The sequence below is a fragment of the Hoplias malabaricus genome, chromosome 6, assembly GCF_029633855.1.
Source record: "Hoplias malabaricus isolate fHopMal1 chromosome 6, fHopMal1.hap1, whole genome shotgun sequence".
In the NCBI taxonomy this organism is placed as follows: Eukaryota; Metazoa; Chordata; class Actinopteri; order Characiformes; family Erythrinidae; genus Hoplias; species Hoplias malabaricus.
This window is the reverse complement of record NC_089805.1, coordinates 26,636,257-26,656,692: the sequence shown is the minus strand read 5'-3', so window position 1 is coordinate 26,656,692 and position 20,436 is coordinate 26,636,257. Positions and strand designations below refer to the sequence as shown.

Genomic DNA, 20,436 nt, shown 5'->3' with positions numbered 1-20,436 from the left:
AAGCAAGAACAGAGATGTGAAATTTAACATGCTGACATATACCCTGATACCTGGCCATAAATGTAGGAAACAAACAATAATAAATGGTTTAGCTAAATAAAGTACATATAGTAAATATATACATATTCAATTTACATGACATGTGATTTGATAATTACATCCAATTATGATCAGGTTAATATGCAAATCATTTACTGATTTTCAGATGCCAAACTTTAATCCCAGAAAAGGTCCAGTTCTGTACATTTACCTTTATATGTGAGGTTTACTGCTTAAACTTTCCTTATTTTAAAGCAAGCCATGCTCTCCGCACTCTCAGTTCCCAGTTGCTCTCCCTGATGAATTGTCCATAGGTTGACTGACACAATCGATATGCTATTTGATGAAAATAGTTTATTCCCATTAGTTTTAACTATTCGGTCATGGATCTAGACCGAATTGTCACTGGAATCCATGTCCTGGACCAAGGTCAGCCATTAAAAGATGCATGATATAGTCAGTCAATGCAGGACACCACTGTGTCATAGGCATGACTTCATTCATTTATTCATTGTCTGTAACTGCTTATCAAATTCATGGTCGCGGTGGGTCCGTAGCCTACCCGGAACCACTCGGCGCAAGGCAGGAACACACTTAGGCGGGGGAGCCAATCCTTCACAGGGTGACACACACACACACACACACACATTCACTCACACACTCACACCTAAGGACACTTTTGAGTCGCGAATCCATCTACCAACGTGTGTTTTTGGACTCCAATACGTGGGAGGAAACCGGAGCACCCGGAGGAAACCCATGCGGACATGGGGAGAACACACCAACTCCTCACAGACAGTCACCCGAAGCGGCACTGGAACCCACAGCCTCTAGGTCCCTGGAGCTGTGTGACTGCAACACTACCTGCTGTCCCATTTGCCAAAATTTTTCCAAATAATTAAAAATTGTAATTACACGGGAAGGTAATATACCACAATAATAGCTGTGCCTTTGTCTGATTTTTTATGATGGATATATATATATATATATAGACAAGGTGAATAAACTTGTAAGACATGTTTGGAATACGACATCATCTCACACATACTGTAAGTATACATTCCAAAGGCTTTGGAATCTGAACGACTAGTTAGCTATGGTACTATGGCTTATCTTTATCAGCAGGAGTAATTTTCACTTTCAAGGACAGACTGTTCCATAAATGCAGTGCAGAAGTGCAGTGATACGTGAGGCATAGCATGATAGCAGGCTCATAAATATAATCAGAGATGATGTCACCCCCTCATTTACAATGTAATTAAATACATTACAAGAACATCATCATGTGATGTATGGTGCATGGTGCTTATGAAAACCACTGTTCAAGAGGGCAAAACTGAAAAAGGAGTGTAAAAACAGACAGCAAATCAGACAGAAAAATAAAATTTCATGTCCGAAATTAAGGCTTGATTAGTCATAACGCATTGGCAATTTGCTTTGATAATTTTGCACATTTTACATTTTTGTTATAGCAATAAACCAAACCTGATAGACATACCCATTTATATATTTTGTAATTTTATACATTGTTATTTTATTTTGATGGTCAAATTTACATTTATACAGCATTTACCCATATTAGCAGGATGGGCATATGGCTGACTGCTGTTTATTAAATACAGTTTTATCAAGTTCTTTCTTTAGAAGTTCCTAGTTGTACAAAAGCAATTATTTTCATTAATCACTAATAAACTCTAATAATCACCTTCTGAATGCTTTATGGTGGTTAAATATTTTGAAGAAGGCAGTCATTCAGAAACATTTTTTCAAACATTTTAGAGCTTCATGGGTCTTAGCAAAATGACAAAATATTTCTATGCACTGAGAAGATTGTATGTAAAAATCAACATGAGTCTAAAATCAATAGATTCTAGATGTGTAGTTTCAATACAATCAAAGATAAAGCTATTATTATATTCTGGCTTTGATTTTGCTTTGTATTGTCTACTCTCAATTGTTATCATTACCTCAGACATGCTATGACACTGCACATCTGGGTTTGTTTTACAAAAGACCTAAGTATCTACTGTCACAAAAATCAGTTTAGTTAATAAGCTTACTGTCACAAAACGTGATTTTAAAAATATAATATTTTTAGTAGACACTTTGAGTAGTTTTCAATAGGTCACTAATTACTTATTAAATTATCTCTCTGAATTTCAGTTTAAAATAAATGTTGGCAATGGGTGAATGGAAACAAATTGTGCATAAAAGATTATAAGAACTTTAACATATTTGATTATTTATGAGGTTTCTACCAATAATTATAAGGTATTTATTTGGACTTTTGTAGCATAATGCAGAAACCTGCAGAGAACCTGCATAAATGAAAAAAACTATAAAAGTGTAATAAAATATGTTGGTGTATTTCACATTTCTCACACATTTTTGCATCTCTAAAATGCATGGTGTATTGTTTCTAGTGATATGATTCTTGGAATGAATCAGCTGCTGAAATTGCCTTTCAGTGTATTGTTTTATAATTTTATTTGTTAAATGTGGTCTAAAGTTTTATTAATTGAGGTTTGGGGGTGCCTAGAGATCTACATTTTCTATCTGCATTTTCTCCACTTTCTTGGGGGTCCTGGGCCCTAACCCACACGAATGTGGAAGGCCATACACATAACGCTGTGTTCTGAAGAAAACCTTGTATATCAAAAATGGTTAAATATAAGAAGTAATAATTATTGTTAACTTTTATTTATGCATATAAAAGAGATATAATTCCACTAGAATTCAGTGCAGTAGACTACTACTCAAAACTCAGGAACCATCTTCATTCAAGAAAATCTACCTACACAAAGGTAAATAAAACTAAGCCAAATATATACAACTTAAAAAATATATATATATATATATATATATACATATATATATATATATATAGTGCTGAACATCACTACAGATTTCTTTTTTTTTTTTGTGAGGAAATTGTGTGGAAGTCTCTCAAAAAAGGGAATGTATTGTCATTGATTCGAAGCACTGAATAGCATCTCCTTGTGGCGCTGTTCCTACAAGTGCCCGAGTATGTGAGTCAGAGACAGTTCCACAAGGTAAATCTCCTCTAACAATAAATGTGTAATGTATACAAGGGATGTATACACTAAATACTGAAAATAATGGTGGTATAATTTAGTTTGTTGAAGTTATTTTGAAATTTTTGTAATTTTATTTAAGTAAAATATCTATACAACAATATATGAAGTGTAGACTTGGGTTGAAATATGTTTAGAAACAGAGTATATTGATACACGGATATCAATATTCATAGATGTACATTTGTACAGCATGTATATGAACAAGTGATACAAATATAAACCTTTACCTTCACTAAAATTCAGCATGTGACACCCATGCTCAAATACACTCTCAGAAAAAAAGTACTGTATGGTCACTGATGGTACAAAGAGTGTAAATGTACTTTTAAAAGGTACAACATTGGCTTTAAAGTCCAGCTTTGTTCCCCTCTTCCCCAGGACATCATCTTCCCCTCTCCAGGAGAGGTCAATCTTTGTAAACTTTCATTATAGAACTGTCTAAAATAAAAGAACATAATATGAGTCCTGGAGATGGAACAGGGTGTATGAAATCAACACAATTTTAAAACCTACAATTGTTATAGAATATAGTGTCCTTGAGGGCAGCACCATAGTGACAGCAAAAAGTAACAGCACAGTTTCTGAGAATGTAGTTTACAAATAATAATAATAAAAGGGATGGTTACAGTGTTTACATTTTAATTACAGATCTACTTACTGTTATATTTATAAATATAAATATATTTAAGTAATTGTGCTCTATTGCTGAAAATATCAATACCTACAACCCATGAAGCTCCATCAGGAAGCTCAGCTATACACCTAAGGAAAACGTTTTAGAGACTCTGACACTGAAGTACAACAGGCTGTCATTGTCCCCTAAAAAATACCTCACCATATGCAGCCTAAATTGCCACAGCTGGATTTAGTTTGGAGCTGTGAATATTTTTTTAAGAATTAAGATGTAAACATGCTAAACTCTCAGAGTAAATGTGGCAGGTTTAAGAATAGACCATTGAACTAGTCATCTGGATATAATGCCAATGAAGACATTCACTGATTTTGGCTGGAGCTGCCTCCATGTATATTTCTGAATCCACTGATTTTTAAAATGTACTCTTTCATGCTCCTCTCTTCTGCTGCACATATGGTTAGTATGATAAGCTGGCCTTACACAGACCACCGAAGTCTTCTTTTGTCTGTGACAAGCCCACTGCCTCAGTTTTGCCTGTACCAAGAGCAGGGGCAGATAAGAATGCAGCCACAGAGACCCCTGCAGTGAAACCACAGAGGACAAACATCTGACGGACTGAATTAATGTACCCTCTCGAGCTCAAATGAGAGGGGTTTCTCAAAGAACAGCAAATTTCTCATTGTCACTGATCAAAATTATTAAATTACAGTTGCCAAACATTTTATTAATTACAGTAAATATCAATATAAAATCTTTCTAGCTTCTAATTTGTTTAAAAAAGGATTATTATAGTGGACAAAAATGACCAATACAAATAAATAAATAGATGAATTAACAAATTAATTTAAAAACAGCAGCAAATTACTAGAAAATATAACAATATATCTTTAAAACTCAAGCCTGTCTTCAGATTGGCCTCTGATTTTTTTCCATAGTTAGACATTTTGTACCTTGTCTTTGTCTGCCAGGTTTTAATTTCATTATAAACGTCTCATCAAATTCATCAGTGTGCAATAATTTCATGGACACTTAAGCTGTAAGGCTAGCTAAAGAGGCATATAGGACTGTCGACTGTAAAGAAAAGAAAGAAGACAAAGGACATTCCAATCTCTCAGCCGCATGTCACTGATTCTTGTGTGCTGTGGCTTGGGCTAAACCATTTCAGGAGCTGTGACAGACTAATATGCAGCTCAAGCTTTCAATAAAAAAGGCGATGACAGCCATGTTCCTTGAATGAGATTCTGAAGAAAAGGAGTGGAGCCTGCAGGTGTTCTTTTGGCCCCTAATCACAGTGGCTCAGGGAGAGCTCCCCATCAGTCAGCTGGATTCGCTCAAACTGTACAAGCATTCATTTAAAAGCAGTTTCAGCCACAGGTGGGTCAGATAAGAATAACAAAATGAGCATGGTCATTTTATAATTCTGATTAATTAAAAATGAGTTCAGAAAGCTGATGGGGATTTTTGTCTGGTATATGCACAGTTGTTCATTTAAACCCTTGCAATGAAGAAACATATATGTGGATTTTTTGCTAACATCTCTTAAGAGTCTAAGGGAGAGCTCTATTTAAAATAAAACAGTCAATCAACAATGTCTTATTATTAGGCTTGTTTTTTTTTTTAGTTAAAGTAATGCACACGCTGAAAACTGTTAATCTTAAGACTGGACAAGCAAGCAGTGCTTCTAAAAAACGGAAACAGTTGATATATGGTTCTTCGCTGCAAGGGTTCATTAATACATTTACACCTATGAAAAAATTTTCTTGTAAAATGCTGTATTTTACAAAAATGACTGAATAATCTTTAAAATATTCTTATTCATTCATGATAAACAATGTATAATGTCTATTTGTGCAATGTTCTAATTTTTTGAGCTTGTTAATTTAAAAAAAAAAAAACATCAATAAACTACATCAACTACAGATTAAAAGTAGAGTAAAATCTGAAAAAAAGCAAGTAAAATAAGTAAAATACTTCTTCTGATATCATGATAAAAGTCCTCTTGACGGGTGAAAAACACTCTCTTCCCTCAGAATTCTTCTGTGTTGGTTTTTGTTACAGCTGCCAGTGCTGATTTAGGCCTCTATGTAGGCTGTGCTTGAAATAAGCTTATCTTTTGAGGGGCCTGATCAGTTGACAAAAGCCCATTTAGATGTTAAAACTGAGCGCAGTTCTTTTGATAAAAAAAAAAAGTTAATTAGATTCCTTCAAACAATTCCAAGTCAATTAAAGATCCCATCAACTGTTCTGCTGCAAAAAAGGGAAGAAAATACAGGCTGAGAACAATGAGGAAATTTCAGATTTTGAGGTGAAGAAGGAAAAACAGATAAGAATAGCAAAAACATGAAATGACAGTTCGGGGAGCGCTTTGAAAGTGAGAGAAAAGGCAAGCTTGGTCAAGAATTGTTGAGCTATTCTGAATGATTGGGACATCATAAAGAGAGGGTGCCTTTGGTGTATTGATAAGCTGCTCTTTTAAGTGTTTGAGAGTCTGGGGAGAGGAGGAGGTATCCAAAGCCTGTCAAAATGTATTCTGGAGTCCTGCTGATAGCTTTTGTCATAGCTGAATATATCGTGCCTAACAATCCTAGAAGTGGATTAGGCACAGAGGATTAAATGATTTACCGCCTGGAGTTTATCTAATACTGAAACTAATGATTAATGTTACCATATGCACGAAAAAGAAAAGCATGGATAAAAAGCATTTTTTGTTCAATTTTGTTTATTGTAAGTACATAGAATGTCAGCGATTTTGATGTAGCAATGTAGCTAGTCGTATATCTATCGCTGGAAGACTGGATATTGTAAACACTATGCTAAATTGGACAAATGCATAAAGAGAAAAACACCAAAGCTTGTCATTATTTCCAATTTGAGCTGGTACCATTGTCCGAGCAGTCGAAACAATTGATGCACAGCTTTAAGAGCAAGACAGCCATAACGGATGCAAGGCTGCACAATGAGACAAAAATGTAAGCCATAAATAACAGAAAATGTGGGAGGGGCGATATACACCACAGAAACAACATAGTTTAGAGGAAGGAAAAACTGCCTCCATTATGCTTTGTGGTAAAATACTGCACAAACTGAACACCTACCATCTTCTTGTGGGGTCACCTCAGTGTCTGGCACTTTTTGTTATTGTGAAGTATAGCTTCATTCCAATTGTCTTGCAACAGATTTGGTCCTGTGTTACGCAGTCTGCGGCATGCCCAGCCGCCATCTTTAATCTTGCCTGGGTTCAGCTGGTGGTGGTCCTCTCCCCTTCATCGTCTCTTCTCTTCTAGTGCTTTCAACACTTGCCCCCCACACTCTCAGATGGTTTTGGGGGGGTTCTTCTTGTCTTACTGGCATCATATCGCAGTATCGACAGGCTCCTGGGCTGCTCGAATGGGGGCAGCGTGAACATAGCGCTCCGGCTGCTACGCTTTGCCATGTCGCTTATTCTCCGAGCATGCTCCACTCTCTCCCAAACATATCCGCTGAAAACAAAAATTCATCCCAGATCTGAGGCCTTTGATCTGGCAAAGGCCCGAATTTAGAGCCCCCCTTTCAAAGACAGCGTTTGAAGATGGCGTTCTCTTAGATGTTCCAAGTAATGAGATTTAGAGTGCTATGATTAATCTAGGCCAATTTTATACACATGCAGACACGAACATAGACGAACACAAAAGACGCGAACCTAGACATAGTCTGACCGATCAAATTAAGTTTCCTTGGTGGGTGCATGCACTCGCAAATTAGGGAGAAAAATGTATCAAAACTGAACAAGAGCCCAGTTGGAGTTCTTTGATCGCGGTTTTGGAAAAAAAAAAAAAAAAGAAATTGATCTGAGTAGCCTTTGACAATATTTTCGTAAAGTACAGCCACGCTCATTCTTTCATCCCGCGTCCATTCTTTCCCATGGTCACTGTCTATTCAACCATACCAAATTTATCAACCTTTCCCCCATTTTTATTGTTGGCGCTTAATGCTAATCTTGTTAACCCAGTCTCTGTCTTGTCTCATGGAGTAGTCTATGCTAAGTCTCAAAATGGATGATGCTCTCACCTGCCTCTCCTGCTGGGTTTCTCCTCCGCTGTGATTTCTGTGGTCCGCCATGACTGGGCGCAGTCGTCTACTTGCCACCCTGGAGTACTTTCTAATACTCATGGTTCTGTTTCTTTTCCTTACTACTGTGTTGCTGAAAGATGTGCATCTTTACTTTATGTTGCAGCTCCAGCTCTGCAAGCTGATTGGTGGACGCAAGGACCAGATGATAGACCTCAAAACCCTATTGTAACTATGGCAACAGACCCCACAGGCACAAGTGATTTGCTCCTAATTGCTAGGTAAACATTAGGCATAGAGCTGGATCAGATCACAGTGCGAGATGAGACTTGGGGGGTGATGATTACAAAAATCAAACAAGCTTTGAAAATGAAAGGACAGCTGAGCACTGCCCAGTGCAGTCCATCCTGAGCGGGATAAAAAAAAATACGGGAAAGCACACTGGGAAAGAACACCAGTCCTTTTCATAACACTGTACCGAAAGCCAGATTTCATGTTAGTTGATGTTGGGATGTATTTCAATTAAAAAGAAAAAGAAAATAACCAACAAAATGGAAAAGCAAAATTGAGCAGCGTATAAAAAGAGAAAGCGCAGTAAGAAGATCGGTGGAGACAGATGAGAATGGTGGAAAGAGAAATGTGGAGAGGGGGAAAGATGATATTGCCTTTGTTGGGTAACGTTATCAGCTGCTTACCTTTCATACAGATTTCACACTTGCTTGTCTGGTAGCGGCTAGGGTCAGATGAAGCAAACTCTTCCCACAATGCCTGATTTTCCATTCAAAACATCCTTGGTGTTGCCTGCCACTTGCATTTGCGTAGACACCGCCGCACTTAAAGCAAATTCGCCATACACACTTTGTCTTGTTCGCAGGACCCTCTCGTCCTGCTGCATTTAGGACTGCGTCGCTGCCAATGGAGCGCTTGTGTGGAGGCAGTGGAGATCCCGCACACCGCACGTACAAAAACAGCAGAGTGACTACTGAAAAAAGAAAGTCACGGGATAAAATAGCAGCTGGCCTGTAGTCTCAGCGGTCCCACAGCACACCAGAGTATGGACTCATCTGTTAGGTTCTTGGGGTTTTAAGGGGAGGGGGGGGGCATTCTTTAGTAGGGAAATGAAAAGTTACATAGTAAAATACAGATTATATATGTGAACAAAGAAAAACTTGGATGGTAAAAAGTTAACATCTTACACAAACCCAGCTGAATTGATCATCTACTATTTTTCTACATTTCTGAGTCATTGTTTCGATTGAACAGTTTGTAACCAAGAATTGTTTTCTGTATGCACTTGAAATCAATTTTAATGTAATTGATATAGTTATCGCAAACTATGATCCAATGATCTGACAACTTTCCCTGTTCATAGATATATATATATGCTAATAAATGTTAATTTATTAGCATAATATCTAATCAATATCTAATGTCACATTATTACAAAACGGGGTCCTCAACACTCACATAAGGCATCAGTTAGAAGACCATTATTCATATAACTGAACAATAAAAAGAACTCCCCCCACTCTTCAATTAAATAAATATTCAGCCAGGGTTAAAAACTTCACAGTTCCTTTTTTATTATATAGCTTTATTAGAAGATCTGTACTATGTATCCAGCAAATAAACCTTTTTTATGATTATCTGAAATATTTTCTGTGTTTCACGAGAGTAAAAAATGTGGAATATATCGTTTCAATTTACATTAAGAAGGAAATATTACTTCAAGGAAACCTTTATTTCAAATGACCAAACTTCCTCATATGACTATGAGTGTCAGAGATATACCATATTTATCTCACTATAATAACACTGATAAGCTGTTATAAACACCAGACAACATTACTGGGTGAAATTTATTTTTCAATGTTCCGCATAGGAGATTCCCTAACTATTCCATGATTCATTTTCATCCAAAAAACAAATAACACTGCTGTATAGATGCAAGCAAATGCAGCATGAATAAAAAGCCAAATCAGTGTGATTTTTAATAGTATCTTCCATTAAGTGCTCTACAATCAAACACAAAGCTCAGCAACAGATGCTGCATACCTGTTTAGGTCAAAGCTAAAATAAAGACTAATGAATACAAACAATAAATACAATAAATACAAATATTACAAAGAAATATTATCAAAGTACACACTCTGTGCTTTGTAGCTCTGCCATTTGCCAAATAACTACAAAAACTACCAAAAAAAGCCCTGATTTTTCTATAATTTGTAATAAATTAATTAAATAAGGTTTCAGAATGAAAATATTCATTCTATTCATCATTTAGATGGGGTAAACTACCAAATATGTAACAAAGTTTTTGCTCTGATGATTCAGATGATTCTCCCTGCTACTGCTGCAGATGGAAACTTTAGATCTTGGATGCTGGGAACAATTAATGAATAGCAAAATGTACCAACCCAGTAGGATGACAGCTACCAGAGTTATCAAATTTGAAGACCGCAATGTGAAATGACACCAGAGGTGTGTCTTAAAAGTGAAAAAAAAAGCATAAATTATCCTGAGGGGACATGGGTGTGTCCGTAAACAAATATCCATTTTCCAGTTAATATTAAGAAAATACCTTATTACAAACATCTCATTCTTGTTAATGTTTAGCCATATTACTATTTTAAACACAAAGGGAAACCTGAGATGAATAGATTAGCTTCTGTGTCACAAAAAAGAGTTCTTCACAAAAGGCTGGTCTCAGCTTTTTTTTCACCTTTTTAGATCTATCATCAAGCTACTGTATGTACTGTAATGAACTGTTCCTTTTAAAGACACTGACTATCATTAAGTCTCATATTACTGATCAGTTCCTTTCATAAATTACTGAAGACGACCTACACAATATTTTACACCAAATATCATGAACAACACAATGTTCCTTTAAATGCAATACACACAGCACACATTTTTCTAAAACACATGTTCAGTAGCTTTATATTCTCAGTAGAACACAACAAGGAGACGAGAAAGCCGAGCAGCATATGAATAAAATGTTTTGTTAAGAGGTAGGCCATGCCCGTGAATGGTTCTAAGGATGTGCTGGGGCATTGATTTCAAATCAATGAAGAGCGAAGAGGCTCAGTGTGCTAAATCAATCTTGCATAACATTACAAATCCAACAGCTCAAATCCTAGTCTATGCACTATGATGGTTGGATAGATGTAGGCAAGCAAGTGGTGTTCGATTGGCTTTGATAGGCACGAAGACTGAACTTGGGAGAGCTTCTTTCACAATCTGCCCAAGCTGTTACACTTAGACACAGTCAGTCCATAAGAAAATGTATTCAATAGATATGTTTCACAAAAGTAATTCTATCCCAACTTATACATACCTAATGATTGACAACATTATTCCTATGAAAATATGTCTAATAATAGATGATCCTGAAAGCAGAATCCTCCATCTGTATTTCATTTGTAGGCTTTTTTAAACCTGTTACCTCTGTTTTTAATTCTCCTCAAAAAACATTGTACATATATTATATAGCATTGACAGACATTGAAAATAACAATATGAAAAGAACAATAAAGGTGCTTATAATGGGGAAGCACGTAGGAAAAGTTAACGTAACAGTCACAGAATCTGCAGCTTCCTCTGTGCTCATCCCTGATGGTAATGAGCTGTATTCATTTATAAAAGCCTTTGAAATAACCCTGGGGTGTATTATCAAATGAACAGCCACAAGGCAGACACTTCTTTCAGCAGTTCTGCTGAAGGTAGAGCTTGCCTGAACTCATGCATATTGTATCATGAACTAACCCAGTGAGCAATTCAAACGAAAGAACTATGAATATCAATTCACTATTTCAACGTAGTTTGCAGCCCAAGAGTCAGTTTTCTGTCCTTTCCCTCTCACTATTTGCTTGAATATATTCATAGGAACTGTGTACGCACTCTCAGATATGTGGTTCTGGTGAAGTTTATCACAGTCTCAGAATTGAAAAAAAAATAATTTACCAAAAGGTCTGCCGTCTCCAAAATCATACCTCACTTACATTCCAGTTCTGCAATTCGGAGATACTAAAAAGCATAGATCTTGGGTTTCTCCTCCAAAGCAGAGCTCCTCTCCCCATCTTTATGCTGCGGCTTCCCCTCCCACCTCTAGCTGTCTCCCACTCTCCCAGAGGTGCTTGTTTATTCCTCCCTTCAGGCTGTAAGACTGAAGCCTGGGCCTGCCATAAAAGAACACACACAGAACAAGGGGAGATTAAAGGACACTGAGATATAAGCAGTGCATCTGACCATACCATCTGTGCTACTTGAAACATTTTTTTTTTCAAATCTTGAACTCATGCTCAAAACACATAAGCTACAGTCAACATCACATAGCAGGAATAATGCACACATTCATAATTCCTTTAGATAAAGAAGCAAGTAAATTTATGATTGTACCCTCTGGAAAGAAAACAAATCAATTTCAAAATAGTGGACAAAATATATATAAGACCAGGCTTTGAACAGAATTACAAATCCATAAATAAATAAATAAAAAACACAGATTTACTTTGAAATTCATGCCTGACAGAAACATTCAGAGGCTCTTTGATAATTTCAGAAAAAAGGATTGTAGCTTTTTTCCTTGAGATTACCATAATTTTGTTACTATTATTTAGTTAATTTTTTAAATGTATAGCAGTATATTATACTAATTATTTGTCCAAATATTAGCATATGTGTTAAGAATTTTTGTCATTGATTATTGCAGTGTTTTTAATCATGGTTTAAATTGTACTGTTGTTAGCGTACTGCTCTTAGTGTGCAAATATTTCAAGATGTCTAGGTAAACACAAAATTGCATAAATAAATCAGTGAGATTACCCAAAGTAGTATTGGGTGGTCTGATAGACATTTCTACATGAACTACACTGTTCTAGATGAAAATACAGAGTATAGTATATACAATGATTAGTAAAAGAACCAGATATTTGAAATATATTGCAAATATCCTTATATATTAGCATTGTTTTATGATCGATTTAAGATAAGGTTTTGGCCAATTTTTCAACCCATTCTGGGCAGATGAGTACATTTAGAGGCTTTTTAACCATTATCAACAATAAACCTCACAGTAGGTACAGGCTCACTACTTGCTTTGACTCGAAATCAAAACGATATCATGACCTCTGGTTCCTATCACCAGTCAGTTGTTTCTCTACAATGAACTGTTTCATATCTACCTGCTTTGAATAAATTAATGTCTCAACCACTTTGCAAAAACAAATCAATGGAATTTCACTCAAACTACTTTCATATACATAACTCCAGCTTAGGAATTTTAGCATAAAATACTATTTATGTGTCATTATAGGATAGATTTTGGTACATTCTTTGAAAATATTACCCTGGAAAAAAGTCATGTCATGGTGAATTCTGTTGTAGTAAACTTGTCTTCACTTCCAGCTGCATTGTTGCAAATATATGTGTATCCCTCTGCTCCACATACACTGACTGGCCAAAATAAAGTCACATTGATTGTCCATTTTATCAGCTCTACACTGTAAAAAACAAACCCGTAAAATTTACGGTAAAATACTGGCAGCTGTGGTTGCCAGAATTTCACCGTGAAATATATGGTCACGTTTTTGGCAAACATAAATTTTACATTTAAGAACTGTTTTGTTTACAGTACATTTCTGTTAAAAAAACAGATATACACTGTAAAAACATGGTATTTACATAAAAATAACAAAGAAACATTGTTGTGCTATAAAATTAACATGTAAATTGTGTGAGAAATTAGAGAAAGGAGACTGAGATATAGTCATATTTAGATATAGCCAAACTGCATCCTGTATTCAGCCCTTAAAAGAAGATATTGCTGAAAGGACTAAAGAAATGTTCGGTATCTGGGTGCCACACGCGGAACACAGGCTGATGGTGAACTTTCCTGACCAACACACATCTCGACATAATATGCACAGAAACACAAACACACACAGTGATCACACCAATGCAACCCAAAATCAGTATGTATCAAAGACAGAAAAAAACAAAGAAACTCTCAAAATCACAGAAAATATGGAGAAGCAAAGCATGCTGGGAGCTCCCTAATGAGTCTCAGCTCCTCCCAGTCCTTGGACACTTGTACCGTCCCTAATGGTTTGTGTGTTTAACAGTGAAATAATGTATATTTTACAGTAAAGAGATGTAAAAAATTGTATTTTGGCTGATAAAAGTATTTACGGTATTTCACTGTTACAGAAACTGTTTTCAACCTTTTTAGAGTTTACAGTCATTTAATGTCATGGTTTTACAGTTTTCCACCGTAAAATTCACAGACATTTTTTACAGTGTATTTACGATAAAAGTACACTCTATATTTCTACAATTACACATTGTTGTCCATCTGTTGCTCTGTTTACTCTTAGCCCCTTTTCACCCTGCTCTTAAATGGCCAGAACCCCAAAAGAGCAGGTGTTATTTGGGTGCTGTATCATTCAGTGTATCAGTGTGTTAGTGTGTTGTGCTGGTATGATTGGATCAGACACAGAAGTGCTGGTGAAGTTTAACCCCCGGTGTCACTGCTGGACTGAGACTATTATATATATATATATATATATATATATATATATATATATATATATATATATATATATATATATATATATATATATAATTATATATTATTATTATTGACTGAGACAATAATATTGTTGGTTATTGTTTTCTGGTGATTACTTATGAAGGACTAATAGTGGACAAACATAAACTGTACAGCAATAGATGAGCTTATGTCTATGATTTGACATCTACAAGGTGGACTAACAATGTAGGTGTGTCTAACAGAGTGGACAGAGAGTGGAAGTTTTTAAAAACTCAGCAGTCTGTGGCTGATCCACTTAGTGCAACAAACACTAACAGACCACAACGTTAGATACACTATATTGCCAAATGTGTTCACTCACTCATCCAAATCATTGAATTCAGGTGTTCTGATCACTTACATGGCATGCAGACTGATTCTACAAACATTTGTGAAAGAATAGGTCACTCTCAAGAGCTCAGTGAATTCCAGCATGGTACTGTGACAGGATGCCACCTGTGAAACAAGCCCAGTCATGAAATTTCCTTGCTACTAAACATTTCACTGTCAACTGTCAGTGGTATTTTAACAAAGTAGAAGAGATTGGGAATGACAACTACTCAGCCACAAAGTCGTAGGCCTTGTAAAATGACAAAGCATGGTCAATGGATGCTGAGGCGCATAGTGCACAGAGGTCACCAACTTTCTGCAGAGTTCATTGCTACAGACCTCCAAACATTTTGTGGCCTTCAGATTAGCTCAAGAACAGCGTGTAGAGAGCTTCATGAAATGGGTTTCTATAGCCGAGCAGCTGCATCCAAGTCTTACATCAACAAGCGCAATGCAATGCGCCACGGGACTTTAAAGCAATGGCATGTCGTCTAGATTTATGAATCACGCTTCTCTGCCTTGCAGTCCGATAGACTATTCTGGGTTTGGCGGTTGCCAAGGGAACGGTACTTGTCTAACTGCATTGCACCAAGTGTAAAGTTTGGTGGAGGGGGATTGTGGTGTGGGGTTGTTTTTCAATAGCTAAGTTCAGACCCTTAGTTCCAGTAAAATGAACTCTTAATGCTTCAGCATACCAAGAGATTTTGGATAATTTCATGCTCCCAACTTTGTGGGAACAGTTTGGGGATCTCTCCTTCCAGTTCCTACAAGACTGCACACCAGTGCACAAAGCAAGATCCATAAAGACATGGATGAGCGAGTTTGGTGTAGGAGAATTTGACAGGTCTACACAGAGTCCAGACCTCAACCAGATAGAACATTTTTGGAATGAATTATGGTGCTTTTCCACAGCATGGGTCAGACTCTACACAGCTCACCTCGGCACATTTACAGCGTGTCACTTTTCCACTGACAATGCTCCCCGGCAAAAAAGAGTGGGTGATGTCGCGAAACCCTGCAAATCACTGGCTTTGAAAACCACAACAATGGCTCAGATAAAGTTAGACGCTGTTTACTCATCGTGTATTAACGTGTTGTTTTTGTTTTTTTGACTGAACACAGTTGCGCGCCCCAGTTCTCAGAGATCAGTTTTACTTATTGCAAGTTCGGCTTTCACTGGAAGTTTTCGTTTGCCATCAGCCCAAGGACAATATAAACCTCTTCAAAACACCTCGAGGTAAAATTATAAGCCAATCAGTGCTCTGCAGGGTTTACACGTCACCATTTAGTACCTATCCTGGGGTGAACTGTGACTGAAAACGTACCCGGTTCCAGGGACCAAGGAGCAGATTTGTCCAGTGGAAAAGCAAAAGAGCTGTGCCGAGTTGAGTACAGTCGTATAGGTTCCATGCAGTGGAAAAGCGCCATTACTGCAGAAACTGTGAGCCAGGCCTTGTTTCCAGACCTCACAAATGTGCCTCTCGAAGAATGGGCAAACCTTCCCATAAACACACCCGAGCACTTTGTGGAAAGCCAAATTGATCAGTGAAAGATTGCAGGCACTAGTTAATGGAGGTTTCTTCCAAACATTGCAGTGTATTATGAGTATGCTCTGTCAGGAACATGGGTTATACACTACATATTTCGGTGCATGGTGGATTGTTTGAATGCATTTTAAATTGTGCACTATGTTTTCATTTCTGCAAAATGGTGGAACCCCAAAATAGTGCACTATATAGTGAATATGGACTGCAGTCTGTAACTGCACAACTACAAATTGCAAATATATGGTAAGTGGAGGCGATTGCATGGACAAAGAGTGTAGTGTGCAAATCCTTTGTAAAAAATAAATAAATAGTACGTTTTTTCCCCCAATAAATAAGTATAACGTTTCAGGACGCAATGGTTGATGTACTTTTCAAAAAGGAGGATTTTTTTTTTATGTGCTCACAATGATAAAACCCGCCAGAGTTCAGATTTAAATCATATAGAAGATGTTTGGTCTTAACTCAAACATAATTTACCTTGGAAATGTTGTAACATGGTAGATTCGACCCACACTGAGAGAAGCGGGATCTTATTTCTTTAAAACATTATCCTCTTGGCGTCAACATTTAAATAAAATAAAAGAATATCCTTTGCTCGTTTACTTGCTATAAACATTGTCATAAGCTAGTGATAGGTGGAGGAGCTTTGTGTGAGAAGACGCAGAAGTGCTGAAGCATTATGATAACACAGCCTCCCCTTGTGGTGATTTATAAAAAAGACACAATGAATTTACAAGCTATATGAACAGATCATTTTACCATTTCCTATGCTAATTTATTAAAATCCCGTGGTCCTTTGGGACTGACTGGTGCCGATACATCGTCGCGTTATAAATGCTAATAGCCGTTAAAGAAGTTTTCGGCTAATGTTAACGTTAGCTAGCATAGTTAAGATGCGCTAAATAATTAGTGCTAGCTGACTTTCTGTTACGTGTGGAATTCACTATTGTTCGCTAATTTGATCTACAATAAAATAAACCAAAAATGTTTGGTGCTTAACCGACGCCGAGTCCGAAAACAGGCTTGCGCTCGGTTTCTTGTTGCTTCACATCTTCTAAACTTTCCTTGGCGTGCTAACGTTTCTATTCCAAAGAATATTTATTACATTTCATAAGGTTAACTTGGTTTTAACGTGACTGTGGATACCCAAGAGAGAGTCGGTAAAAAATGCACCTACTAGAGCGGCCTGAGAGGCCTGTCCTGTTTGTGAGAGGCTCTAGTCCAAATGACGGCGCAGGCGCGGTGGCCAAGTGGTAAGGCGTCGGTCTCGTAAACCGAAGATCGCGGGTTCGAACCCCGTCCGTGCCTTTTTAACGCTGTCTGTCTGGAACACGACAATCACGGCGTTTCGTCGCTGAACTTGTAAAAGCGTGAGTGATCTGGACAGATTTGGGCGCCATGACAGAAGACTCTGGACATCCCGGACAATGAAAATTCGCGGTTAAGTCACAGCTCACACCGAAGAGTCAAACATAAGGAATCAGGGTTTATTCTGGTGGAGATGGGATTTACCCTAGAAACATGAGACCCTTGTTATGAATAATATCACTCTTATCAGAGAAAGACATGTTTTTTATTTGTCTGTTGTTTATTTATATCCAGATGTTAGAAACGGATACAACATTCAGAATGAAACCCTTCAGATAACAGAGCCTGTGTTGCTTGACCGCAGCACCCGCCTTTTCTTGGGGAGCCATCAATCCAAGTGGCCAAAATGTGTGGACACGTGCTCATCCTATTTCCCGGGAAGTCACTATCGATGGACATTGGTGTGAGGATTCGTTGGCATTTAGCAAAGAGGACACGACTGTGGTCCAGTGCTATCCAGGGGTGTCGTAGTGGGGTGAAAAGTAGGACTGAGGACCAGGGCACCAAGTTGGGGGAGGGCCCTTGAGGATTTTATTTTCTTTAAATATTAATATCATCTAAAGGTTACAATAAATGTTGCTAACTAATATAAATGTAATGTTTTGGGTAAATAAATAATATGGTTGATGAATTGTGTGTCCTATACAGTGTCTGAGGACAGGGACCCTCGCTTGGTGGTTGAGGGGGTCCCATGCAGAGGGCCCAGAGTTTGGTGCTGCGCTGTAGGTCTTCCTGTATGTGTCTCTGTTTCGATTTGTTTGCCTGCTTGTCTGTCAGTCTCTCTATCCTGAGGTCTGTCTTTATCTGTGTATCTTGATGTCTGACTGTCTCTCTGATTGTCTATATCTGACTGGCTGTCTTCCGTCTTTCTGCTTCAAACAGCTAGGTTACTAAAAACTGATGTAAGACATTTTCATTTTGTCTCATTTCCAGAAATAAAATTACTAAGTTAATTCGTTCAATTCAGTCTGTAAACGTTCAACGTGAATTTATCATCATTAGGCGACGGCAAAGATTGAACGAAAGGGGGCAGCAAACAGCAAGCAATATCCGTGGCTGAGTTGAGCTGAGCTGCGGTTTGATAAATCATTTTATCTGGAGCTGGGAAGATAACCACGGCTGCACTGGACTTTTCCAAAGGCTCTGCCAACGCACCTTTATAATCATACATGTTCACAAAGTGAGAGAGAGAGAGAGAGAGAGAGAGAGAGAGAGAGAGAAGGAAAACGACTGTCAAGTCTTAGAGGTTTCTAAGAACGTCTCTTCCTAGTTTCTATATTTGGAGATGATTTCTAGGAAAATGGAACTGGCCCGAGCCCCGTATTCACTTCCACGCGTTTTAAACTTCGCTCCCTTTTAAAGCAACAGAAAAAGAAGGCGTGCGCAGGAGGCGTCCTGCTGGAGGAGCGCTGTTAACGTCTCCGCCGCCCCTTCGACAGCCAGCTTTTTTTTTACTAACGGCGCTGAAACCGGGCCGACAGCCCGGTCAGCGCTTCGCCCGTGTCCTGTGGGAAACTGGATCCTCACCGGCCGCACGGCCTCGCATTCACCGCGTGGAGCAGTGTCTGAGGCGGTGAGGGTTTTTTTTAACATGCAGAGAGTCAGTCAGGTCGAGCTCGCTCTCTCTCTCTCTCTCTCTCTCTCTCTCTCTCTCTCTCTCTCTCTCTCTCTCTCTCTCTCCGCAGCCTTAAAGGAACAACCGCTGATTAAAATCAGACAGACGTTATCTCACAGTGACCCCAGTCTGCTCGATAAATGGTAAGTTGTTAAGACACGGTGGCATTAACAGCGTTGTTGTTGTTTTTGGACGCTGTCGTTAATCTCTCGGTGGCGGCGGCTCGTGGCCGTGATCTAAACCCGCAGGTGTGGACGGCGTTAGCACGCGTCGCGAGCCTAGAATCATTGAAATCGAATTGAGTTGATGACGACATGACGGTTGGATTTGGGTTATCTCTAAATATTTAATACCGGACGGTGTGGATATTTGAGGTGTCTCTCTCATGTTTGGGGAGGCTTTTTTTGACGTGAGGGGGGAGTGTTGTTCCCCGACGGCGGCAGACAGACAGATTGTGTCTGAGAGAGTAACGCTGGGCACCTGAACTCTCCGGGGAGCAGAATACACTGTCTGGGACACAATTAACGCCTACACCAAGCCTTTGTGTTCCTGCTTTTACAGACGTTACACTCTGAACCCGCTTTTAGATCGAGTAGAAGACAATTCCGTGTGTGCAAATCGCTCCACCAACTTATTACAGCTCTCATTACATTGCATTACAGGCGACCCACTGGGAATATGTAATTTATTCCTTTCATTGGACTGATATTATCTGCACTAGTGAAGAACGTGCCACAGACCCAGAGACTTGTAGGCTACCTTAAATCATTCAAATCCTTTCCTTTAATGCAAGTAAAGAAGTCTCCTCCTCATAGCAGTTCCATGCAGAGGATTTGTCCTCTAAATCAACTTCAGACTCAGGATTCCCACAATAAGACATGGTGGACGATAGGGATGTTATACAGTGTAGTTACCAATAATAAGCAGTTAACAGGTGTTTCTGGTGTTTTTATCCTGGCAGTCCATGAAAAAAAGACTTTGTGATGTCAGTGGCGGGATTTTGGGGGCGAGATGAGTTTTGATCTCAATCCAACTGGCCCGCAAAGTCCCGCTTCTGGCACTCACACATCCCAAAGGACACCGGCATTTTCTACAGGTTGGATTTTATTATCAAGTGAAATCTAAGAGTTTTTCTAAGAGTAGATTAAGGTGTTCAAATAGCAAGA

At 38.2% G+C, this 20,436-nt stretch overlaps 1 protein-coding gene and 1 non-coding gene across 5 annotated transcripts in view; one reads left to right on the top strand and one right to left on the bottom strand.

Moving 5' to 3' along the window:
* Positions 1 to 17,479, bottom strand: part of axin1 (axin 1) — a 49,575-nt gene extending 32,096 nt beyond the window's left edge. Inside the window, exons 1-2 of one of the 4 annotated variants that reach the window (XM_066674171.1) lie at positions 17,465 to 17,479; positions 11,823 to 11,999 (exon numbers count right to left, since the gene is read on the bottom strand). The gene's annotated coding sequence lies outside the window, so the exon portion shown is untranslated. Of the gene's footprint in view, positions 1 to 6,866; positions 6,979 to 7,818; positions 7,939 to 8,513; positions 8,555 to 11,822; positions 12,000 to 17,464 lie in introns of those variants that run through there. The other 3 variants (XM_066674172.1, XM_066674169.1, XM_066674170.1) reach the window with 3 other exon arrangements.
* A 44-nt stretch (positions 17,480 to 17,523) lies between these two features.
* Positions 17,524 to 17,595, top strand: trnat-cgu (transfer RNA threonine (anticodon CGU)). Its single transcript has one exon. It is a non-coding gene; the product is annotated as a tRNA-Thr (tRNA).
* Positions 17,596 to 20,436: the final 2,841 nt, after the last annotated feature.